Genomic DNA, 26,285 nt, shown 5'->3' with positions numbered 1-26,285 from the left:
CTGTTCTAAAATATCCAGTCTTCAACAGAAAAAAAATACTGGGCAGAAGGGAGGTGGCATATGCTCTGACTTCTGGGACACATCTTGTATCAGTGAGATGTGGGAGCTTGGTAGCTTTATGTGCCTTTTGGACTGAGATGTAAATACTGTAAGCAAACATCTAATTAGCTTCTCACTAGACTGACTCCTACTGGACTCTTCATGGATTGTTCAGACTGTAGGTGCTATAGCAGTAACTTGTGAGACATTACTGTGAGGTAAAGGTGATCTAACGTGGCTTTCTCTTATCCATGTGAACAAAATGAGTTTTTGCTGGTGTAGGTACTTGGACCTAAAACACTGTCCTTTTGACATCTGTCTACACAGACAAGAAAAATTTTTTTACAGCTGGGCTGAGTTAATTTCACACATGCTTTGGGAGAGCTGGTTATGGTAGAATTGTTTTTTGAATACCTCTAATGCTCGCATTTATAAATGCAACCCTGTGCCTCTGCCTCCACCCTAGTCTGCTCCTTTCCAGCTACTGGATCCACTTAAAAGACAACTACATTAAAACCTTTGCTGTAACATCACTATTCCTTGCAAACAATTGCGGTAGTTGCCACAAGAATATCATGCACTTGTAAATAAAAAGGGCTCAATCCATGAATGTTTAAAATATGGCCTGGATTATGAACAAGTTTGAGGAAACCCTAGATTAAGAGAAATAAAACAAGGAAGAGCAAAAGTAATGTCTCTAAGGACAGTGTCTCTCTGACATGCTGCATCAATTGTGACTCAGGAAATGGTGGCTGCTGCTGCTCTTGCATACATGCAGATGCCTTAGAAATGCAGGAAAAAGGATAATAAAATTCTAACAGTTGGCAATCAACAACTATTACACCCCAACTGCCACACTTGACAAGAATACGCCTCCTTAGATTCAGCTGACAGAGGACTGAATGAGGTATAGAGTCCTGTGGCACCTTATAGACTAACAGACGTTTTGGAGCATGAGCTTTCGTGGGTGAATACCCACTTTGCATCCGACTCACCCACGAAAGCTCATGCTCCAAAACGTCTGTTAGTCTATAAGGTGCCACAGGACTCTTTGCTGCTTTTACAGATGCAGACTAACATGGCTACCCCTCTGATACTTATGAGGTATAGCCCCCACACTTCTAAAGATGGTCTTTCCAAGTTAAGACTGATGGAATTCACAGGGCTGATGAAGTACTGAAGTGGCTCATGACTTTTTTTTTTATTATACTGTAGATGATGATTTTTAAATGGCTTGTGCTGTAATGTAGCATATTGGTTCTGTGCATAAATGAAAGGCTTCACGCAGTTGCTGTGAATGTGACACTTAGCAGCAGGACTAAATTCACACACAAAATGTTTAACTCCCAGCTGCAAAGGCTGAAGTTCTTCCTTGCGTCTATATTTTTGTTACTCTTCACTGGCTAAATATATTATTCTGTACAATTTGCCATCAGCTCATATTTTTTCTGTGTTCTAGCCCCACATTTCCATTATAGGATGATTTATAACTAATAGTATGGAGATAACCTTTGTTTTTGATTTATCTCTCCCTCCCAACCAAGTTCTAAACAAATACAATTAAAACATAAAAGCAGAATAATAAAATCATACCTACAAGAGTATCATTCAAAACTATGTATGGCTTATCTAAAAAAATGTTAATCCAGCAATGTATAAGAAATAGCCATTAAAGTGGTCTATCAAGATATTTATGAAGTACTTAATCACAGTGGTATGTAGGTGCTAAAACAAAATTAAGGGTTGCATAAAATTTTAAATGGCTGGGAACTATACAGCCTACTAATACAAATATCAACAGATAGTATGTGGATATCTTGTATGCTCATTTTGGAATGTTCCCCTTTTAGGATATATATTTGGCCCTGTTGTCATGGGATGGCACCCGTAAACAGAAAGTTCTCAAATCCCATTGTGAAGGCTTGGGATCATTTGGGGGCAGTGAGCTTTCATAGGTTTGAAAGCTAAACTAATTCAGATAAGTGATATTGAAACTGGAACTTTTTAAATGTGAGTAGCAAGTTCCAGAATCAAGCAACAAAAAAATGCTGTTAATAGAAATCACTGTGCATGGATGCTGCTCTTAATCACATTTGAGTCTGAACAATTTTTATGGCACTGCTGATGAAAAAAGTGCTGCTAGTATTTAATGGGCGCACACTGACCTCTTACTGGAAATACTGAGAAAGCAGCCATATAAGGAGAGTTTGTTAGTGGTCCCCCACAGTCCAGTGGCATAAAAGAACAAGAGTGGCACACCAGTGAGTTGTGTTGTCGATAGAGCTGGATGAATGAGACAAGGCTGTTATAAAACATGGCAGAATGCAGCTTCTTACAAAACATGAACAACAGCTAGAAGCCAGACCTGCCAAAATCCACATAATTATTCATGCATGGTCAGAGGAAGCTAAATTAAATTTTTTTTAAGCTATTTCTAGTTTATTTTCTCCCCTAGTCCCACACTGGCTTCCACAGTCAGTCTCAAATGTAAAAAGTAATAAATATGTAGAGGTTTCAGAGTAGCAGCTGTGTTAGTCTGTGTCTGCAAAAAGAACAGGAGTACTTGTGGCACCTTAGAGACTAACACATTTATTTCAGCATAAGCTTTTGTGGGCTACAGCCCATTTCATCGGATGCATAGAATGGAACATATAGTAAGGAGATATATATACACATACAGAGAACGTGAAAAGGTGGGAGTTGCCCAGTGCAACTATATGTTCCATTCTATGTATCCGATGAAGTGGGATGTAGCCCACAAAAGCTTATGCTCAAATAAATGTGTTAGTCGCTAAGCAGCCACAAGTACTCCTGTTCTTTTTGTAAATATTTAGACTTCATTTGCAATCTACTCCTTACAACTCTCAGACTTTTGGGGTTGTAGCTTTTTGGATAAAATCTGGGGAAGGGAACATGTCCTTATGGTCAATACTCTCATCTCTCTGTATGGCTGTAGGGTACTGTATATAACAGGGATTGACAGCCTTTCAGAAGTGGTGGGCCGAGTCTTTCTTTCTTCACTCTAATTTAAGGTTTCGTGTGTCAGTCATACATTTTAATGTTTTTAGAAGGTCTCTTTCTATAAGTCTATAATATATAACTAAACTACTGTATGTATGTTAAGTAAAAAAGGTTTTTAAAATGTTTAAGAAGCTTCATTTAAAATTAAATTAAAATGCAGAGCCCCCCGGACCGGTGGCCAGAACCCGGGCAGTGTGCGTGCCACTGAAAATCAGCTCATGTGCCACCTTCAGCATGCGTGCCACAGGTTGCCTACCCCTGGTATATAATATTACACCCATGCATAAAACAGCAGCTAGTAGACCAGCTAGCTCACAAAGAGTCAATTGGCCAACCTCTGCATAAGTCATTCAAACAAAAGGCTGCTGTGCGTATAGACAGACGCATGACAGCGGTGGTTATTTTCCCTACGGCTCACAGTGCACTGGGACCGGGGCTGAGACTCCCAGTGCAGCACGGCTGTGGACTCAAGTCTTCCCTGGGGACCGCTTGGGGGCGTGTAAGGGTGAGAGAACTACACTTCCCAGCAGACTTTGCAGCGGGTTCCCCCCGTGGGGCATGCTGGGAGTCGTAGTTGGAGGTGCCTGGTGAAAGTTAATCACCGAAGCGGCGGTAGGCAGTTCCCAGAGCGCCTCGGCGTGTCTCATGGTCGTGCCGGCTACGGCTTTGTCACCTCCAGGGGACGCGGCGGAAGATGGATGAGGTGTGGGCGGCCGCTGGGGCTGGGGCCCGCGGGGTAAGCAGCTGGGGCGCTGCCCCCGGGCGGGGGACGGGGGTGATCTCCCGGCACACGAGCGCGCGCGGTTCCGTGCCTGGCTGCACCCGGCTGCTGCGCCCCGGGGGCTGCGTGCCTGGCTTGCTGGTCGCACCGGGCTGTGCGGCTGCGGCCGGCTCGGGTGCACCCGGGAGCGGCTCCCGGCAGCCCAGGGGGAGGAAGCAGGATCCGCCATCGCTTTCCCGCTGCTGCCCTTTGAACTGCTTTGTGTCCGCCAGCAAAGGGGGGGGGGGAGCGCCGACTTTCCTCCCCCTGCTGTTGTCACGGGGCTTTACGGGCGTTTGCTGGGATAGGGATTTGTGGCTCTAACTGCCTCTAAAAGGCGGGGAGGGGGGAACAAAACCGGCTGGATTCCGCCCCTCCCCCTGGAGCTGCGGGGGGGGGGGGCTGGCCTCCCCTCGCTGCCCATCTTCCCCGTCCCCCCCCACGCCCTGCCCTAGTCCCCTCCACTCGCCCCTGAGATTCCCGGGGTTGGGGCTGCCCTGCCCAGCCCCCTGGCTCCCCGCAGATGGCGGTGGGGGCGGGGTGCGCTGCCCTCCCCTTTTGTCCCCTCTCTGCACCTGCAGGGCTCTGGTGCAGGTGCAGTCTGGCTTTACTGGCGCTCTGCCCGCGCTGTATCGCCCGCAAGGAGCTGGCTTGCGCTTCCCGGGGTTGTCTTGCCTCTCTCCCCCCTGCCCTGCTCTAGCGGGGGCAGGCAGGAGCTGGAGGGCTGGGAGGGGATCCTGGACACCTGCATTCAGTTCCTGGCTCTACCACAGCTTCCTTTTGTGACCTGGGGGGGCAGAGGGAGTCTATTCCTTAATAACTATGCGGTACTTAAATACCCCCCACCCTTCTTGTATCCATCAGACAGAGGAAGGGGCTTCACTGCCCCCTCCAGTTTGCCTGAAAGCCCAGAGAGAGCACATGGCCCTCCCCAACACCAAAGTGTGAGACTGCCCTGCCCCACCTGCACCCCCAGCCCCAAACCTGTGGCATAAGAGCATAAGAATGGCCCTACTGGGTCAGACCTCAGGCCCATCTAGCTCAGTATCCTGTCTTCCGACAGTGGCCAATGCCAGGTGCCCCACTGGGAATGAACAGAACAGGTAATCATCAAGTGATCCATCCACTGTCACCCATTCTCAGCTTCTGGCAAACAGAGGCTAGGGACACCTTTCCTGCCCATCCTGGTTAAAAGCCATTGATGGAGCTATCCTCCATGAATTTACTGCTTTTTTGAACCCTATTATGGTCTTGGTCTTCACAACATGCTCTGGCAAGGGGTTCCATAGGTTGACTGTACATTGTGTGAAAAAATACTTCCTTTTATTTGTTTTAAACCTGCCTATTAATTTCATTTTGTGACCCCTAGTTCTTGTGTTATGCGAAGTAGTAAACAACATTTCCTTATCTGCTTCCTCTACACCAGTCATGATTTTATAGACCTCAATCGTATCTTCCCGTAGCTGTCTCTTTTCCAAGCTAAGAAGTCCCAGTCTTATTAAACTCTCCTCATTTGGAAGCCATTCCATACTCCTAATCATTTTTGTTGCCCTTTTCTGAATCTTTTCCAATTACAAAATATATTTTTTGAGAGGGGGTGAGCACATCTGCACACAGTATTCTTGATGTGGGCGTACCATGGATTTATATAGAGGCAGCATGATATTTTCTGTCCTATTATCTATCCCTTTCTTAATTATTCCCAGCATTCTGTTTGCTTTTTTGACTGTGCTGCACATGGAGTGGATGTTTTCAGAGAATTATTCACAAATCTCTTTCTTGAGTGGTAACAGCTAATTTAGACCCCATCACTTTATTGCCCAGTCACCTAGTTTTGTGAGGTCCTTTTGTAGCTCTTCGCAGTCTGCCTGGGTCTTAACCATCTTGAATAGTTTTGTATCATCTGCAAATTTTGCCACCTCACTGTTTACCCCTTTTTCCAGATAATGTATGAATATGTTGAATAGGACTGGACCCTGGAGGAACCACTATTTACCTCTCTCCATTCTGAAAACTGACCATTTATACCTAGCCTGTGTTTCCTATCTTTTAACCAGTTACCAATTCATGGGAGGACCTTCCCTCTTATCCCATGGCAGTTTACTTTGCGTAAGAGCCTTGGTGAGGGTCCTTGTCAAAGTCTTTCTGAAAATCTAATTACACTATATCCACTGGATCCCCTTGGTCCACATGCTTGTTGACCCCCTCAAAGAATTCTAGTAGATTAGTGAGGCATGATTTCCCTTTATTAAAACCATGTTAACTCTTCCTCAACAAATTATGTTCGTTTATATGTCTGACAATATTGTTCTTTATTATAGTTTTATTATAGCATCTACATAAAGATTCTGCTCTCTTTTTCCATCCGTCCCCTATGGCCTCTTTAAATTCAAAAGAGGGTAAGTGAATCCATACCCTCCAGCTGGGATGTGTCAAAAGAACAAGTTTTTCACTCAGTTTGTAATAATCCTAGCAGAGTCAGTAGTTATAGTTTTGTGCCACTTCCTGCAAATTGCATTTAGCTCCATAAATTTATTTCAGTTCTTTGTTCTTGAATAAGTGTCAAGATCCTGATAATCACTGAAGCCTTAGACAGGGTCTGAGCCTAATGATCTTTGAGGCCAGACACTGAGGTGATGGCAAATTGGGAGAATATGTAGGTTGGGATTCTGTCTTTGTTAAACCTATTAAATATCCACCATGAGCCTGACCCTGCAATCAAAGCACAGGGGATAAATCCTATTAATTTTAGTGGGCTACTTAACCAGGTCCAGCTCTAGGTTTTTTGCCACCTCAAGCAAAAAATTTGCCACCGCAGCCACTGAGAGCACAACTGCCCAAGCAAAAAATGACCAGAATGCCGCCCCTGGAATTGTGCCGCCCCATGCATGTGCTTGCTTTGCTGGTGCCTACAGCCGGTCCTGTATTTACCTATGTAAGGGCTGAAAGATTGGGCAGTAATAGCTAGATTTTGAGTACTGATGAAGCATAGCATATAAATTGGACCCAACGTGGGTTTAAACCTCCTTTGTTCTCTTGGGGGCAGTCAAGAGCTGATAGACCTCTCCACATAAATTGGAGCAGCCCAAGGTTCCCACAGCGGTGGCTTCCTAAAGGTTGTTCTGCTAGCCCAGGATGCCTGCAGCACAAGGCTCTTCAGTAATGCCCCTTCCTCCTGCTGCTTCCTGTGCTGGAGGAATCCTCAGCTGCTTGGTTAGCGTGTCTCAAAGGGGCCACAGCAGGGACCAGAGTTCTGGCACTAACTGTCACTTCACATAAAATTAGTGGCTTGATCCTGGTTTTAGTCCCAAGGCGGTGTGATAGAAGCAGGAGATACGACTTGTTCAAGGGAGGAGAGCTTTGCTTTAGTTTTATTTTGATTCCAATATATAATAATACCTAGTGTTTACTTAGCACTTTTCATCAGCAGATCTCAAAGTGCTTTACAAAACAGGTAAGTATTATTATCTGCATTAAGGATGCCTGTTGCAGGCTCTGGTACCTTCCACAGATAATTAAGAATACAATCCAATTAATGAAAGCGGCAGTGACAAACCAATTACCTTTTCCCACACTCAGGGAGCCATTCCACAAAACCACAATTTCCACATCAAATAAAACTCCATACCCTATTAGCTCTCAAATCTCAATTCTCCTCAAGCACCTGCTCAAATCAAAGGGCTTTGTGGTGTGTCTTGTAGATCAATGTGTTTAGGTTATTACAGACCAAAGGAAAGGGAGCTGGGGAGTTAATTCCAGGGTTGAGGGGCCTCATGGAGAATATTCTGGCAGTTGGTCCCTTATCCAAGCTCTGTCATTTGAATAAGTGTCTGAATGTTAGGGAGCTTATTCAAAGCTGGAGTCAGAACCTATCAGAGTTGGCTCTGGATCTACTTCAGTCTATTAATAGAAGAGAAAGAGTCATTCAAAATTAGAGATTGCCCAGAACTGGAACTTAGAATCTAAATTCAGTTTACATGACTCCTAAGATTTCACTAGGAGGGTGGTGAAGCATTGGAATGGGTTACCTAGGGAGGTGGTGAAATCTCCATCCTTAGGAGGGTGGTGAAGCATTGGAATGGGTTACCTAGGGAGGTGGTGAAATCTCCATCCTTAGAGGTTGTTAAGGCCTGGCCCTTGTCTGGGATGATTTAGTTGGTGTTGATCCTGCTTTGAGCAGGGGGTTGGACTAGATGATCTCCTGAGGTCTCTTCCAACCCTCATATTCTATGCTTCTAAGATGAGGGAAACTTTGTGAAGAATGCTGGGCCAAAATTTTGTAAGGTCAGCATGTGACACGTTGTCATAAATGGATATGAATTCTCCTGTGTCAGCCTCAAACACAAACTCTGAATCCTATCCTATATCTATATATCTTGTCCTCTTCCTCTGCCTATTGGAAATAGAACAGGATTGATGTTTCCGTACGTTGTTCAGTTTGAGTAGCACTACAGACAATATCCTCTTCCGCAGTCTGAATGCTTGATGTCATGTCATAGTTATTCTCTAGGAATGTGTCTGCCCTGGATTGTGATGATAATGCTCAATGATGACCTAATTGCAGCACTCTCACTGTGTAGGAAGAGTACTTGATTGTGGCCTCTTGGTTTGTCTTCTCACTGAAGAGATCATTGCCTCACAATGCAGTGCGCCATCAGTGCTGTCACTTCACTGCATTATTTAATGAGCTGTTATAAGGCTGATTAGCCAAGGTTTTTAGATGTATTAGAGTCCTGGTGTCTAACCCTTAAGAACATAAGAACGGACATACCGGGTCAGACCAAAGGTCCATCTAGCCCAGTATCCTGTCTTCCGATAGCGGCCAGTGCTAGGTGCCCCAGAGGGAGTGAACCTAACAGGCAATGATCAAGTGATCTCTCTCCTGCCATCCATCTCCACCCTCTGACAAACAGAGGCTAGGGATACCATTACTTACCCATCCTGGTTAATAGCCATTTATGGACTTACCCACCATGAATTTATCCAGTTCCCTTTTAAATGCTATTATAGCCCTAGCCGTCACAACCTCCTCAGGTAAGGAGTTCCTCAAGTTGACTGTGCGCTGCGTGAAGAAGAACTTCCCTTTATTTGTTTTAAACCTGCTGCCTATTAAACCCTTCTCTGAGCAGGTATAGATAATGGAGGTAAAAATGCCTGTGCCTGGTCTAGCTTTCCCACCTTTGCTAACACCATGGAATTGCACCAGTGCTAGTACAAGGGTGGGAAAATTCTTGAAAATTGCCAGTATAGAAGGAGCCTCAAATATTAGGCTACACTAAAGAGAAAGGAACAAGGTCTAGGTGCCATTCCTGGTGCTACTACAGAATTAGGGCTAGATCTGCAAAGGAGACGTAGACTCAGCATAGCAGCGCCTAATTTTTAGGTGTCGTGCTTCCTAATCGAATCCACAGCGCTGAATTAGGTGACCAGGTTTCCTGTACAATGCCTGGGAGAGTTAGGCACCTAAGAATGGGATTCACCAAACTGAGCTGAGAGCTGCCTAAGCTAGCCAGTGGGAAATGCTGAAGAGAAAGGTAGGACCTAAGTCTTGCCCCTCAAAAGGAGTTGGGCTCCTAACTCTGGGCCAGAGGGAGGTGCCTCCTTCTACTCAGAATATAAAGCCACAACTCCTTTCCTGAAGTTAGATGCCTGTGCCAGGTTAGCCCTTTCATAAAGGTGGTGGAGGATGTGGGAGACTTAGGTTTAAATCCCCACTTTGCCTGATGTGGAAAAGGGGGTTGAACTCAGGTTTCCCATGTGAATTTAGCATTCCGTGGATTGGGGTAATCTGGGGTGGGAGTTTCTCCTGGTGGAGCTGTTCCACTTTGTATGAAATGCTTAAATGTTTGTTGGGCCAGGGAGACTGAGTGAGAATAATTTTATTGCCCAGTGATTAAGGGATGTGATAGACCCATGTTCAAGTTGCTGTTCCAATGAGTATTTAATTATTTATACAAAGTGGAATAGCTACAACAGGAGAGATTGAGAGTAGCCTTCCTCACGATACCTTCGAGCCCAATGATCAGGGCACTCGCCTGGGACATCAGAGACCTGCTTTCAAATCCCTGCTCCCCAAGAGGTTGACTGGGGGTTTGAACCCAGGACTTCTACTTTCTGAGTGGTGCTCTATCCCCTGGGCTATTGGGTCCATCGCCACAGCTATAGTTTGTGCAAGGCCTGATCCGGTCGGTGGCCTCTGAGAACACTTACTGACCTGGGCTCTGCAGGTGAGATTTTTGGGGGAACCCCTAGTTTGAGGATCTGGCTGCACTTAGGCATGAGCTAGGCAGTGGGTGTCAAGATTTAAGCAGCTTTATGTATGCCCACCGCAGGTTGGATTGTTTCAAATCAGAGCAATTTAAATCACTGATTTTAATTGTGATTTAAATCAGTAAGCAGGGAACCTTGATTTAAATCTGGAAAGCCACTGTGAATGTAAGGCGTGATTAAACTTTAAAGTATTATTCACCTACATACATACTGTAATATTGGGTATATTCTAAATGCCTGAGAGAGTTGCCATTTGGAGGGAAGAGAGGGAATGGAGAGAAGCAGGGAGGTAGGGAATGGAGGAAGAGAAAGCAGTGAGGAGGAGACAAAGGAAGTGCAATGGTAACAGAGAAACTCGGGGCACGTGTAAACTATGGGCACTGTAGCACCATAGCCTAGATCAGGGGTAGGCAACCTATGGCACACGTGTCAAAGGCGGCACATGAGCTGATTTTCAGTGACACTCACACTGCCTAGGTCCTGGCCACCGGTCCGGGGTGGCCTCTGCATTTTAATTTAATTTTAAATGAAGCTCCTTAAACATTTAAAAAACCTTATTTACTTTACATACAACAGTAGTTTAGTTATATGTTGTAGACTTATAGAAAGAGACCTTCTAAAAATGGCACGCAAAACCTTAAATTAGAATGAATAAATGAAGACTCAGTACACCACTTCTGAAAGGTTGCCGACCCTGGCATAGATGTTTCCTATACCGATGTAGGTAATCTACCTCCTTGAATGGTGGCAGCTAGGTTGATGGAACAATTCTTCCTTTGACCTAGCTGTGTCTACACTGGGGCTTAGGTCAGCGACATAGCTAGGTCAATCTAAATTTTAAGTGAAGACCAGGGCTCAGAGTATGGGACTACATCAGAGGTTCTCAAACTGGGGGTCGGGACCCCTCAGGGGGTCATGAGGTTATTACATGAGGGGTCGCGAGCTGTCAGCCTCTACCCCAAACCCTGCTTTGCCTCCAGCATTTATAATGGTCTTAAATTAAAAACACTTGTTTATATATTTATGGGGGAGGGGTCACACTCAGAGGCTTGCTATGTGAAAGGGGTCACCAGTACAAAAGTTTGAGAACTACTGGACTATATGAATTACAGAGAAATGGGAGGGGCAGAGATGGACTGGAAGGAGACTGGGGAAAAAGCAGAGTGCTGGATTGTTTGGTGAGCATTATGGAGGTGACTGTGGCTGTGTGTCACACCAAGCATCTCTCGGAGTACTCCAGCACACTCTAAAATGTCACCTATGGGAGAAAGGAGGAGGAGGGAAGATGATTCCTGGTAGAATGCATGTTCACACAGTGAAGTCTTTAGTTTCTTCCACTGCAAGTCTGCAGAGAGCTCACTGCTTCCCACTGACCTCAGGAGACGCTTCCATTTCCTTTCATTTGCCAGTATTTGGACAGCAGAAGTAGGTGGGGCACTATTGAATTCTCTTATTAACTCTATAATTCACTGAATTTCCTAGTCTTGGTAGAACTAGATATTTGCAAAGTGTGATCACATAGAAGATTCAGGTTCCTTTACAGGGAGGCTGTTGTGCTGCTGCTTCAGTCCCAGTGACTCTTAGGTGTGTTTGCATTTGATGTCCGAAGCCTAGGAGTCCGCGTTCATGATCAAGGGCCAGAGCTGGCTACTGAATTCATATTTCTGACTGAGGCGAGGCTTAGTGAGAGTATGGGGAGAGGGGTGTTCGAGCAGCCCAGCATGTACAACACAGCTAATAAAAGGGAGAAGTGTCCAGTCTTTCTGTGGTTTAAGTGTCCTGTACTGCTGTCACAATTCCTTTCAAATTCTTAGGACTCCTGCTTTTAGCACCTTCTAATATTGCAGGGATCTCTTTGTGTATACCTGCCATGGACCTGAGTATCAGTGTGTTGAAAAACGTGGCGCCTCAGGTTTGAAACCACCTTGCACTTTGAGTAAGAGTGGGAGTTCGCTTTGGTTGGCTTCTCAGGAGCCTTTGTTCCCCACATGGTTTGTGCAACATGCTGTGTGTCGTTTGGCTGTCACTCTCCACCCTAGAGTTAACTGCATCTCACTGGTGATTGTATGGTTAAAAGGTGCTTTGGGATTATATGTAAGTGTAAAGTGTTAAGATGAAGCTCTCCAGAACCAGAATGCATTGGACCAATTGCTGTTGAAATGGACCATACTATATGTTGAATCTTATTTATTTGTGTTGTACTATTTATTTATTTATTTATTTATTTATTCTTGGTAGCCCTCACAATTTTATTTGTTTTAGGTTTATAAAACTCTCTGTAGATGTCCATCCTATTGTCTTTATGGCCATCCCATAAATTAAAATACACAATACAAAATACACTATAAGGACTACTTACCACACCTTGACATGCAAATAAATATCTACCAGCTAAGATGAGAATGGTAACATAGACCCAGACCTCTGCAGCCCTCAGTCCAGCCTCTCCCCAACATCTGCCTACTGTTCTGGCTGCTTTCTCCAAACCACTACCCTTGTCTCAGTTTTATCTGGATTAAGTAGCAAACCGTCCTATGATCATATAGGGTGATATATAAAAGAGCCCAAGCCAGATTTTGGAGTGCTCAAGCATCCACAATGAGGGTTAGATTTTCAGAAGTGCTCCACTCCTATTTAGGCACCTAATTAAGGGTCATATCTTCAAAAGTGCTTGGCATCCAGCAGCTCCCATTGTGATGCTACCGCCAATTTTCAAAAGACCTCAGTGTGTTGGGTGCTGAACTCCTGAAAATTCCACTCCGAAGTACTGGGTAATTTGTTCCACTGCTGTAGCTGGGTCAGCTGTGAAGCTGGGTGTCCTCAGCCTGGTAAATAATTTGCAGCCTGTGCCTCCTCATTAAATGTTGCCAATAAGAGCTCTTGAGGCAAGGACAAGGGTTAGATGACACAGTGGTAAAAACTCCCGCAGCAGGTCTGTAGTTTGGCTCATACTGTTGAATTGATGGAGATACATGCCAAAGCCCCATGTATTTAAAAAAAAAATTTAATTTCTTTATGTATGTGTTTAATACCTTAGGCCGATATTTGTGAGGCCTTTTGAGATCTTTGGGTCAAGTATATTATATAAGAGTTTGAGCTGAAGCCCATTACAATCGATCAAAAGATTCCCATTCCTGTTTTCAAAAAACAAAACAAACAATTTTAAGCAGCTTAATGTGCATTTATTGAAGAGACGAGTCTCCAAGAAATAATTCGAATATCATGGCTTTCCATTACTATATATTAAGAAGGAAATCAGAAGAACAAAAAGCTACTTTTGAAAGTGTTCATGGGAAACCAACTGGCAAAAGCCAGGAAACTCAATCCTAAGGCTAATGAATACTCTGTCCTGAACTCACATTGTCTCTTTTGTTTCCCACACTCTCATAAGCTGCACACAGATTCAGCTTGCCAGTCTTAACCCTTGTGATTGAGGTCTGCTCCACATACAGTTTTTGTTCTGGCATAACTATGTTGGGGTGGGGTGTGATTTTTATTTTTCACCGATACAGTTATACCGACGCAACCCCTAGTGTGGGTGCAATACTATCTGTATAAATACCAGTATAATTGAGTCTGCACTAGGGGGTCTGTACCACTTTAACTACACTATATTTTAGCTATATAACTTTTGTGGGTAAACAAGGCTTGTGTGTACACCAGGAAAATTAGGACCTGTGATACACCGTTGTTGCAGCTTCATGTTGGGAGTTCTAGTGTAGATAGGGCTTAGAGCAGGCCTGGACTGCACATTAGTTAAAAAGCCGGAGGCAAGCCTACACTAGCCGTTCTGCTGTTGATACCACTGGCGCCGCTGCACTCATGCCAGTGCTGCACTGGGAAGTGTTAAGGAAAAATTAAGTGTGGTGTAGATGCACTTTTAATGTGCTGCTGTTACTTGTCACAGCAGCAATGACATTGATGGAATGCCATCGCGGTGGGGATAACTGGAACATTCAGCATTATGGAAGCCCTGTTCTGCCAGACTGCGTCTGGACTATTCAGTAGTGCATAACAGGTGCTTTCTACTGTGAACAGCAGTGAAAACTAGATGTTTACTACCTGCAACAGTTAAATTTATTCCAGTAGTGACTAAATTATAAACAGTGGTTTCTGAGCAGGCAAAGATACCAAACATAATGATCTGCTAGCATGATCTGATCTCTTAAAAGTGACTGTTCTGTCTGCCAAAGTTTAGCAAGCTGTTTAGTGTTGCTGTTGTTTGTTAGGTGAAATGGGTCCAATCTGTAGCCCATTTAAAACAAAAAATGCATTTTTTGTGTTTTTAAAACAGAAATTGATTTTTTGTTCATTTTTCCTCTAAATGGGCTATTAAACTTGATATCACCAGCAGAGGGTGCTGGAGCTCTGTCAGAACTCAGAACCAGCCTCTCAAATTGATTGGAAAAATCTGATCAGACCTTCCGTGATCAAATCTGTACTTTTTTTTATTTTAGGAAAATTAAGTTTGAATCAATTATCTGAAACTCACTGTCTTGCTGTATTTAGTTCCATCAAAGGAGAAATGTATTTCTTCTAAAAATTATCCATTTGCTTAAAAAAACCTTGATGTTGGTTGTCTTTTTTGCTCTCTGTGGGTACGTCTTCACTACCCGCCGTATCGGCGGGTAGCAATCGATTGCTCGGGGATCGATATATCGCGTCTCATCTAGATGCGATATATCGATCCACGAACACACTTATATCGATTCCGTAACTCCACCAACCCGAACGGAGTTGCGGAATCGACAGGGGGAGCCGCGGACATCGATGCTGCTCCGTGAGGACAGTGAGTAATTCAATCTTAGATACTTCGACTTCAGCTACGTTATTCACGTAGCTGAAGTTGCGTATCTAAGATCGATTTTTCCCCGTAGTGTAGACCAGCCCTCTCTCTCTGTAACCCTCTGAATAGAGTTTCATGTGTTTTGTCCTCAGCAGAGATTATCCTCCTATTTAGATAATGTATTCTCATTTCACTGCTTCTTTTTCATTTTTTTTTTGGTCGGAATTAATATTTAGAATCAGTTTAATATTTAATGCAGCTTTTATTGGGAGGATTTGGCTGACCCTGTAATTAGTTCCACTCAGGTATGAGGGGAGCAGGAGGTGTCTGTGCGTGTGAAGCTCATTGTGGGATTGAGGCTATACTCTTATTCTTGCAGTGGGATGGATAAAAAGATCTGAATAGGTCTCTTTCAGCTCTCAATTCTGTGACCCAAATATTAAAAGTGAGCTGCAAAGGACTTAAATACGAATGAGCTTGTGTTCTGTTGTTGTTGTTGTTGCTTTGCTTCTTTATGATGTATAAAGAGGGCCTGAAAGATTTTTCTTTTTTCAGAGAAGAAAATTTGCTTTTTTTTAGCCTTAGAAATATCAAGAATATGAAGTCTGCTCAATGTCTCAGAACATGTTCTATTGTGAGTTCTTAGAACTTGGTACTGAAATTTTAGCAAAGACTTCCTTTCTTCAAAATGTTCAGTAATCACTGCAGTTAAATAGCTGTTAACAACACAAACAATACACTATCTGACTAAAAAGCCTTTTCCCTCTCACTTGCTAAACGTTCATTCTTTTGTGGTGTCATCATATTATTAGTTCTAATTTCAAATGCAAAAAAAAGTTTATTTATATATGATATGGCTTTCTTTATACAACACAAGGAGGAAAAAAAGAGATGCATAAGTCTAATATTTTTCTTTGTAAGTGACCTTTAAGACAAGTAAACTGCAGTCTAGAACAGAGGAATTAATTCTGGTTGGGAAGAATAAAGAAGTCTATGTATAATTTTTATTGTGGCGAAGTATTGATTATACTGGAATCTTATGTCCTCTATCAGTTTTTATTTTGGCACCTTTCCATAATAATGTATCGACATTAGGGGGGGAAAGGTAATAGAGTAATATTAATAATAATACAAATAATTACTGATATCACTGGTAATGGTGTTTGTGATTGACAGTCCCACATTTAAATATTCATTGATGAATACGAACTAATTTGATCAAATGATCATTGTGTTGAAGTGCATGGAAAGCTGCCCCGGCACTGCAGTGCCTTTTTATACACAGCTTTATGACACACTGTCCACTGTGGATCTGATCTAAAGACCACTGAAATCAATGGAAATCTTTCCATTGACTCCAGTGGGCTTTAGATCAGATCCTGTGTGGAGACAAGCAGTAAACTTTTAAATCCTAAAACACTTCAATAATAGCTTTTTACACCCAAAGATCTCAGCGTGCTCACAGGTCCTCTGTGAGATAGGTCCTTATTAATATACTTGCTTTAGAGATGAGTCAATCAAATCCCTCCTTAATAATCTGATCCTGAAGCCCTTACTCAGGCAAAACTCCCATGTAAGTCCATGGGAGTTGGGCATGGATATAGGCAGCCAGAGTGAAGCCAATACGTTTAATTTAATTTTCTGTAGTTGGTGATTGCTTAGCAGCATTCTAACTATTTCTGCCAAATTGCTCTGTAAAAGGGGGCCTGTGCTTGCTTGTTATAGCACTTCCCTTACAGGCTGTATCCGAAAGGGATTAATGGTAGAAACATTGTCGTTCATTTTATTTTCCATTTCAGTGGGTGAGGCTGCTGCTTTTGTTCCATTGCTCACACTAAAGTCCCAACTTCTCTGTTCTGGGCTGGGAACTGGGTTAAGGAACTGTGTTTAAACTGCCAGTGCTAGTATTAGCTGGAACCATGTTCCTCAATTTAATGTAAAACCTGGGATAGACAGGGTCTGAGGCTATCTATGGCCATATCTACGCTACAAATTTTGGTCGACGCAAGTTACGTTGGCATAAAGCCACCACAGTTAGTATAATGCTTGTGGGCAGCATGTGTACGTGGCTCCTTCCGTCAGCGCTGCATGTACTCACCAGGAGTGGTTGTGTCAGTGAACAGTGTGGTAGGTATCCCAGTGTGAAACTCACCATTCTTCAGCGCACTATCTTTGGGGAAGTTTTGACAGTCCGTGGTGGGACAGAAATGAGGGGTGGCTGTGAGCAAGGGGTCAACATCCCAGCATGCAACTCTCTCTGTCCCATAATTTTTGTGTCTTTTTAAAAATCTCATGAACCCTACACAGCCCCCCCCCCGGTCAACCATCTCTGACAGAAGCATGTGGCATGACACAGCTCTGACTTACTGTCATGAGCGTTGCAAGCATTCGATGGTGTTTGCAGAGCAGTAAGAAGAACCACATCAGCGGGGAACATGATGATTTCTTGGAGGGCAGATTGCTTTGGAACATAGTGAGAACCAGTTCAAGGTTGTGGGTGGCATTCATGGAGCAGCTGTAGATGGTAGAGCGCTGCTTCTAGGCCTCAGAAACAGGCACTTACTGGTGGGATTGCACTGTACTGCAGGCTTGGGATGATGAGCAGTGGCTGCAGAACTTTCAGATGCACAAGGCTACATTACTGGATCTGTGTGCCAAGCTCAGCCTAGGCCTCCAGCAGGAGGACACCAAAATGAGTGCTGCACTGAAAGTGGAGAAGCGAGTGGTGCTCTCACTGTGGAAACTTGCAGCACTGGGTTGCTGCTGGTCAGTGGGAAATCATTTTGGAATTGGAAAATCCACTGTGGGGGCTGTAGTCATGTCAGTGTGCAGGGCCATTGTCTCTTGCAGTGCAGGACTGTGACGTTTGGCAACGTGCAGGATGTAAGGGCTAGATTTGCAGCAATGGGGTTCCCGAACTGCGGTGGCGCAATAGACAGCACACATCTTTATTTTGGCGCCAGACCAAGTTGCCTCCAAGTACACCAACAGAAAGGGCTACTTTTCTATGGTTATGCAAATGTTGGTGAATCATCGGGGACACTTCAACCACATCAGTGTTGGCTCTAAATACTGGCAATGTTTTCCATAGCCAGTGGTGATTTTAGCTGATATCTCTCTCCTGAAGTTAACAAAGGCACAGAGAGCACAGCTGCTGCTGGCATCCCAAAAGCCGCCTGTAGGGGCGGCTCCAGGTCCCAGCATGCCAAGCGCGTGCTTGGGGCGGCATGCCGGGGGGGGTGCTCTGCCGGTCGCCGTGAGGGCGGCAGGCAGGCTGCCTTTGGCGGCATGCCTGCGGAGGGCCCACTGGTCCCATGGCTTCAGTGGACCTCCCGCAGGCGTGCCTGCTGAGGGCCTGCTGGTCCTGTGGCTTCGGTGGACCTCCCGCAGGCGTGCCTGCGGAGGGTCCGCTGGTCTTGCGGCTTCAGTGGAGCTGTGGGACCAGCGGACCCTCCGCAGGCACGCCTGCGGGAGGTCCACCGGAGCCGCGGGACCGACGACCAGCAGAGCACCCCCCCGCGGCATGCCGCCGTGCTTAGGGCGGCAAAATGTCTAGAGCCGCCCTTGGCCGCCTGGGCCCAAATGCTGCTAGTTTGTGTGCTGCAATGATGCCTGCTGAAGTTATTGTGACTGGCATGGGAAGGTGTCCTACCGCGGAGGAATCAATATGGCTGCCATCCACAGAAACCTTTGACAGAGGATTGCAGAGTACATCTCAGGAGGATTCAAGGGTCATCCCTGTATACATAAACAAACTGCCCCTTAGCTTCCCCCAACTCTACAGGAGAATGAATATCAGATGATAATGCTACCCCTCGTTGTACCGTTACTTCTTCTAGTGAGAGTAAATTAATGAAAACTTAGTGGCTGTGACCTGTTAAGTTGGAGCACCATCAGAACTCCTCTGTAATGGGAAACACATTTATACGCTTACCCAAGGTTCCTAACCCTGAATCGGGCTTACCCATGCTCAACTGTCAGGACTGATCTGGTGGAATCTCAAACAGGTCCTGGCTCATGGCATAGCTGGACCACCTGGTCACATGTTCCCCATCCTCTTTCTTTCCTCCTCCTCCTCCTCCTCACTATTTACACTAGGGGCTGGATTAATTTTTGTGGGCCCGGCACCAAACATATTTGTGAGTCCCCTGGGGAATGAAGGGGCCAGGGGCAAGAGCACAGCGGCCAGGGTGGATTTGATTTAAATCATGATTTAAATCACTAGTCAGGAAGACTCAATTTAATCATGGTTTTCTACATAAAAGTGCAATTTTGTTGGTTATTATAATCTTAATACATATTCTTCATAACTCAGAGATAGATGTAGGTTTCATTTTTAGAAGGTACACACTAAAACATTTTTAAACTGTGATTTATTTTGAAAACTTTTCAGATGAATTTTACAGCTATGTCAGAAAATGAATGATTGTTTGCTTATTTCATTTACTAAAGATAATTGAAGCAGATATTTTTGAAGTCACTGGGAGGGGAACTATCACCAATTCAACAGGTTAATCATTAATATTTAGAGGATTTTCTTGCCAGGCTGTGTTATGAGGAGAGCATCACCAGACAGACATTTAAATTGTTTTATTTAACTAAAACAACAACGTTAAATATTCTGGATTTTTTTCTTCAACAGCAAACGTATAATATTTTAACAAAAAAGCATATGTCCCTTGCTTCTCTCATTTCTCTCCAAACTTCTTCTCCTTGTCCAGATCTATTCCACCCCCAACAATCTTCTATTCATGGAAATTTTTGAAACTTTTCACTTTTAAAGAGAGGTAAGGGATTGACTCTGTGTACACAGATTTGCAGAGGGACAATAGGATTGAGGTCTGTTATTTCTCACCTCTATATATTATATTATTTATTTATTTTAAAACATTTTTGCTGCTAACAAGCACGTTACCTCTGGAGACACAAATCCACAGTTTGAGAACTGCAAAACTAAGCATCTCTGATGGTATCTTTCAGCACTGAGTCCCATTGGGTAGATAGAAAGATTAACCTAAATAATCTATACAGAAGCCTGTGGAACCTCATAAAACTGGATCCCTAATCCATGAACTATTGGAACTCATTTACAAAACTTTTCTTAAACATGACATGAATATATTGTCCCAAATTATAATCCCTATTCCATGATACATTATATCTTTAAATAGATTTTTTCCTCAAAAATCCGATTTAAATTAAAAAAAACTCATGTTTTGATTTAAAAAAAAAAAAGTCATTGATTTTTATCCACCCTGACAGTAGGGCATATGGGGAGGGGGAGAAGGATTGGTCCCCAGCTGGAGCAAAGCAGGGGCCAGGGGCAGGAGCACAGCGGGCAGCGGGTTATGGGCGGGGGGAAGGATTGGTCCCCAGCTGGAGTGAGGCAGGGGCCAGGGGCAAGAGCACAACGGGGCATAGGGGGAGGATTAGTCCCTGCTGACTGGAGCAAGGCAGGGGCTGGCGGGAGGGGGGGAGCTAGGGTTGGTCCCTGGAGCAAGGGAGGGGCTGGGGTAAACTGCAAGTGCAGCAAGGCTGGGGATGAACAGGATCCCCCTCAGTCCTGCCCACATAGAGTGGGTACCTACCTTCTCCCTGGTTCTAGCCCATTCTTTTTGTCTCTCTCTGCACTGAGCTGAGGGTGGAGGTGCACTGAGCACAGGGCTGAGGGTGCAGGGTCTGGGAGGGAGTTAGGATTCAGGAGCAGGCTGAGGGTTAGGGTGCAGGATCTGGCCAGGAGCTAAGGTAAGGGAGGAGGCTCAGGGTTGGGGTGTGGAGTGCTTACCTGGGGCAGCTCCCATTTGGTGCGAGGGGTGCAGGTGGGAATGTGTGTGTGGAGGGTGTTGCAGGAGCTCCTGTTTGGTGCTCAGGGTGAGGATGGGGAGGGGGCAGGAGTCAGGGCATGGGTGTGGTGGGGCTGAGTATGTGTGGGGGGTTCAGGAGTCAGGACTGGGAGCTGGGTAGGTGTGGGGGGTGCAGGAGTCAGGGCAGAGGGCTGGGGTCGTGGGGGTGCTCTTAGCCCCCTGTCCTGAGCGGCTCACAGCAGGGGTCTGGAGGAGGTGTGCCCTGATTCCACCCCCTTCACCAAGTCCCCGTCTCCTCCCCCTGAGCGGGGAGCACACTGTGGCTTCACTCCTCCCTCTCCTTCAAGCCAGCAAACAGCTATTCGGTGACCAAGGGAAGCGCGGTGGGGGGGAACGAATGGGATGCAGCACACTCCGGGGAAGAGGCGGGGGAGTGGGGAGCTTGGCTGCCAGCAGAGCCTGTTGCAGCAGGAGCCAGCAGGACCAATCTTCTGCCCGCTGCCCCTGCAGAAGAGAGCGGTGGGCGGGAGCGGAGAAGAGCAGGCTGGGCCAGGGCCCCTTTGGATCATGGGCCTGGCACCATGGTAAATCCGGTACTGACTAGGGGCTTGTGTCTTGGGCTCCTTGAAGGAATCCATGGTGGCCTGCAGTGTCTCTACCAAGTATGGGATGCAGCTCTTTGTAAAACTGGCAGGTCTGTGGTTTGGCACCAGATCAACTATTGGCCTCCTTGGCCTTCTGATATGGCTCACGCAGTTCCTTTGCTTTCACACGGCACTGCTGCTGATCTCCGTCATACCCCTTCTCCTGCATCCCCCTGGCAATCTGCTTGTAGATGTCAGTGTTTCTACAGACGGTCCATAGCTGTGCTTGCATACTCTCGTCTCCTCACAGGCCCAGGAGATCGAACATCTCCTACTCCAAACTGGAGCACATCTGGAGTGTGTAGCTGGTATGGTCAGCTGGACAGTTGCACACAACAGTGGAGAGCAGCTAGGTATGTTTACCAAGCTGGACAGTCAGGAAAAGGCATTTGAAAAATTCCCAGGGCTTTAAAGGGGAGGGGGACCTTCTAGTCTCTGTGACCCCTAGGCAGCAGAGTTCACAATTGTGATCAGAGTGGGCAGTGTTTGGCATTGTGGGACAGCTGCTGGCGGACTGTTAGGGTTGACATAAGTAATGCAGTGGCTACACTTGTGCTGCGTCAACCTCAGTACATAGACCATGGCTCAGTGCTGCTCAGGAAGGTGTTACTGCGTTGCTGTAATGGGGTACGTACATGGATAAGAGACCAATTTAAGTGTAGACACACGCACAGCTAGGTAGATGCAAGGTGGCTTATGTCAATCTAACTTTGTAATGTAGACCAGGCCTCTGTACAAGTTTTCTACAGTAATTACTTTCCCCGTGGCAGTTTGCTAAATTACACGGTCATTAAAATTTTATTGTGTAGAATTAGCAGGTTAATAAACTGCTGTAGAAAGACACTGTGAGCACTGAGAGGGTGAAACAAGACCGTACGGCCCATGAGAGAGACAAGGCGGGTGAGGCAATATCTTTTATTGGATCAACTTCTGCTGGTGAGAGAGATGAGCTCTCCATTAGATATGGCCCATAACTGTTCAAATGTCTGTATTCTGGAGGGCAGAATTTTCCTAATAACCCCAAACATGCTAGGTGTTACAGTAGTAATTTTTAATATCATTGGTATGCAAATACCCATCATTACCATCTCATGGTGTACGATGACCTGTTTCACATTGAATTTATGCCTCATCCTCACTTCTGCTGGGACAAGTAGATTGACATTTCTCTATTCACAAGGTGCAGTTTACCCCATTCTCACCTGAGGGGAAGCTTTAAGGAGGCTTTTCTTGTAGGTAGTGTTATCTACTGGATACACAATTGGAAAGGCATCATGAGTCTCTTAGGTTCTATTCCTGGCTCATCCTTTGACTTACTGACGTTGGGCAAATCACTTATCCCCTCTGCACCTCAAGTCCCTTCTCTATAAAGCAGCAGTAATGATTCTTGGCCAACTTTGTAGGATTTTGGGATCTGCGGACAAAAATAAAAACAGAATATTATTATTATTCCTTTTTAACCACTGCACTCACCCAGAATAAAGCCCTTGATGTTAATGATCTTATTTCTGTGGGGAGAGCAAGACAAGGAAATATCCTCTGTCATAACTACTTGTTCTCTGGCTCCTCTACCTTCAGTAAACTTCCTAACCACATCTCTTTTTCTTGTTCCATCCTGTATTTTTCTATTGATTGCGTGGTCTTTTCATATTAAGCCATTATTTAACTCAGTCTGCAGCTTTGGCCTTTTTCTTGAAATTCCATAAATCTCTGAGTGAAATGAGTGTGTAGAGCCATATTCTCTTCTTTTCTCTGGCAATTTTGTGCCACTCACACAGTGGGGAACTCACAGGCATTGGGGAGCCAGTATAACCATTGCGCCTGGAGCTTTCAGTATAGGAGGGGGGCTGGGGCAAAAGGGGAAATGGCCACAGTGCTGCTGTGATCTGTGTAGTCTCCAGGGGCAGCTCTATGTATTTTGCCTCCCAAGCGCAGCAGTCAGGTGGCTTTTGCCGGCGTGCCTGTGGGAGGTCCGCTGGTCCCACGCCTTCGGCTTACCTGCTGCCGAATTGCCGCCGAAGCTGCAGGACCGGCGGACTTCCCGCAGGCATGCCTCCGAAGGCAGCCTGACTGCCACCCTCACGGCAACCGTCAGGCCACCCCCTGGTGCCTGGAGCCGCCCCTGGTAGTCTCAGCTGACATAATGGCCCCCGGGGCCCTAACCAGCAATACACTTTCTATGCCAAGGATGGGGATGGCACTGGTGTTGCAGCATTTACACCCCCACAGCTGTATTTAGTGGACATTAGGCTCAGCTGGGAATCTGTCCTATTTAGTGAGGGTGATATGAGCAGCTTCCTAAACTCCAGCTGCTGAGGAGAAAAGAGAACAAAGCTGCAGTGGTTACTGAAGGGAGAAATTTTAAATGGGGTAATGTTAAAGAATGCAAAGAGCAGGACCCCTCAAAAATCACAGTTTGGGGGATCCCAGGTTATCAAGTAGTATTCTAGGAGTAGGATGGGCTCAAGATTTATTTTTCTACTTCTAAATTGTTTCCACAGTGATATTTATCTTCTCTGCCTTGAATACACCTAATGTAACCTTTGCCTGATTGCATAACTTGGCCTGAGAACACTGGCGTGGTTATTAGGAATCTCTTGTGCCGTTTCCTGAATTCCCACATTATAGTGTGATCTCTGTGTGGAAAACTGCTAGCTTCCTTCTCCTGGCAGCACTTGAGTCAGTGTGTGCCATAGCTCACGAGTACTGCGCTAGCTGGAGGGGTGGGGGAGCAAGGATGGAAAGGAAGAACATTTTCTGAGGAGAATTTGGATTTCATGCATCTGTCTTTGTTCTTTTCCTGTTCAGATAAAGCTGTTATCTCTGATTGCTTTAAAAAAGCGCTGCACTAATGTTCTTTTGAATAAACAGAGGAAGATGGCTTGAGGTTAATATGCCTTGGGCAAGGCAAGCCATTTTTCACAGTGTGAATTGAAAATATTTTGCTTTGTTGATGAACCTCCATTTGCCACGCCTGAAGTTTTCTTTTGGGATGGCGAAGGGAGGCAGTTATGTGGTGGGATCATATATTTCAGGGGTATTTATAAATCTTTAATCCAGCTATAGCTATATATTTCATCACACTCCTCACCATAACTTCTGGCATATGTTGTCCTCTTTTTACCTGTTCTAGCTGTAATGTTGTGGGAATGTTGATGAATTGTTTACATGTGTTTGTACATTTGTTTTTGCTAAAATTTTCCAGCAAATGAGCACCAGTTACAGAAAAAAGATAGTGTGTTTATACATGCAGGTTTTTGGAATTTCTGGGGGAGAGTGGCTTTATTTTCCTGAAATTGTTTCCAGATTATTTTTATATTAGATTTTTGAACATATGTAAATAACAGTCTTGTGGGTAAAGCAATTAAAAGGTGAAGGGCCACATCAGGCTGTCCTTCCTCCCAATTATAGTCCTACTGAACTGACCTGAATAGGCCAAGACAAGGTGGATGAGGTATAGGGCTGCCCACTTTCTAACTGAACGAAATGGAACACCCCTGCCCTACCCCTTGCCCAAAGCCCTGCACCTTCTCTGAGGCACCCCCCACCCCACTTGCTCCAGCCCTCCTCCATCTGTCGCTCGCTCTCCCGCACCATCACTCACTTTCACTGGGCTGGGCAGGGAGCTGGGATGCAGGAGGGGGTGAGGGATCCAGCTGGGGGTATGGACTCTGGGGTAGAGGCCTGAAATGAGGGGTTCAGGGTGTGGGAGGGGGTTCTGGGCTGGGACAGAGGGTTGGGATATGAGAGCGAGTGAGGGCTTTGGCTGGGGGTGCAGGCTCTGGGGTGGGGCTGGGGATGAGGAGCTTGGGGTGCAAGGTGGGGCTGGGGCCAAGGGGGTTTAGAGTGTGGGAGTGGGATCAGGGCTGGGGCAGGGGGTTGGGGTCCAGGGTCCAGGAGGGAGTTTGGGTGAGGGAGGGTGATAGGAGGTTGGGCTCCAGGAGGGAGTGCGGGCTCCAGGATGGGGATCAGGGCTGGGGCAGGGGGTTGGGGTGTGGGAGGGAGTGCAGGTCTGGGAGGGAGTTAGGGTATGGGAGGGGGTTCCGACCTGGGGCAGGGGGTTTGGGGTTCATGCTCAGGCCGGGTGGCGCTTACATAAGGCGGCTCCTGGTTGGTGGTGCAGCGGGGCTAAGGCAGGCTCCCTACCTACCCTGGAGCTTTAATGGCCCGGTCAATAGTGCTGACCGGAGCTGCTAGGGTCCCGGTCCAAAGCCGGATGCCCGGCAACCCTAATGCGGTAATATCTTTTAATGGACAAATTTTATAATGCTAGCAGCATGGTTTGACCAGTGACCAATAAAAATTGCTGGTTGCTGAACAGTTCTGGAAATTGGTGTTACTTTAGGGCCTGATCCTGCAAATTAAATAAAGCTACTCAATGGTGAAAAATCAGGGAGATGAATTGCCATGGGGGATAGACCTCTTCCCACTTTTCTTTTTCATCTGATTCTTTCTTGAAGTTGCAAGTTACTGAAAGAGATAGTCACAAAACAAATAAACACTGTCTCCCCAGTAATCTCCATCCTGCTTTTGCAGACAATGAAATGACCTCACAGAGAGGCGATGTGGCAAACAAAGGATTAGAGTTTATAGTATGTAAACAAAGGAGGAGGTGAATTGTGAGAAAGGCAAGGAAATAGTTTGTATATAAATATTCTGCTACCCAAAAGGTCCTTTAAGAGGAGGGGCCAAATTGTTATCTCAGACTCTGTTTGGATTGGGGATTTGCTCTGATTACAGGGAAAGGGTGCAGTGTACCCCTAGCATAGACAGATGAAGCTGCTATTTGCACCAGTGGAGCTTACCCGTTTCAGGCTCCAGCACTGGTGCAAAAAGCAGCTTTGCCCGACTATGCTAGAGGTTTGCACAATTACAACTACACCAATGGTTGTGGTATTGCCAATCCTAAGTGTTGAAAAACTATGAGGCAGGGCCTCCAAAATAATGAGATTGGAATAAAA

At 45.5% G+C, this 26,285-nt stretch overlaps 1 protein-coding gene across 3 annotated transcripts in view; it reads left to right on the top strand.

Moving 5' to 3' along the window:
* The first annotated feature begins 3,667 nt into the window (after positions 1-3,667).
* The window catches only part of AMOT (angiomotin), a 93,371-nt gene continuing 70,753 nt past the window's right edge, over positions 3,668-26,285 (top strand). Inside the window, exon 1 of one of the 3 annotated variants that reach the window (XM_050964628.1) lies at positions 3,668-3,763. The gene's annotated coding sequence lies outside the window, so the exon portion shown is untranslated. Of the gene's footprint in view, positions 3,797-26,285 lie in introns of all 3 variants that reach the window. The other 2 variants (XM_050964627.1, XM_050964629.1) reach the window with 2 other exon arrangements.

This window comes from Gopherus flavomarginatus, chromosome 8 (assembly GCF_025201925.1).
Source record: "Gopherus flavomarginatus isolate rGopFla2 chromosome 8, rGopFla2.mat.asm, whole genome shotgun sequence".
NCBI classification, from domain to species: Eukaryota; Metazoa; Chordata; order Testudines; family Testudinidae; genus Gopherus; species Gopherus flavomarginatus.
This window is presented reverse-complemented; position numbering and strand designations above follow the sequence as displayed.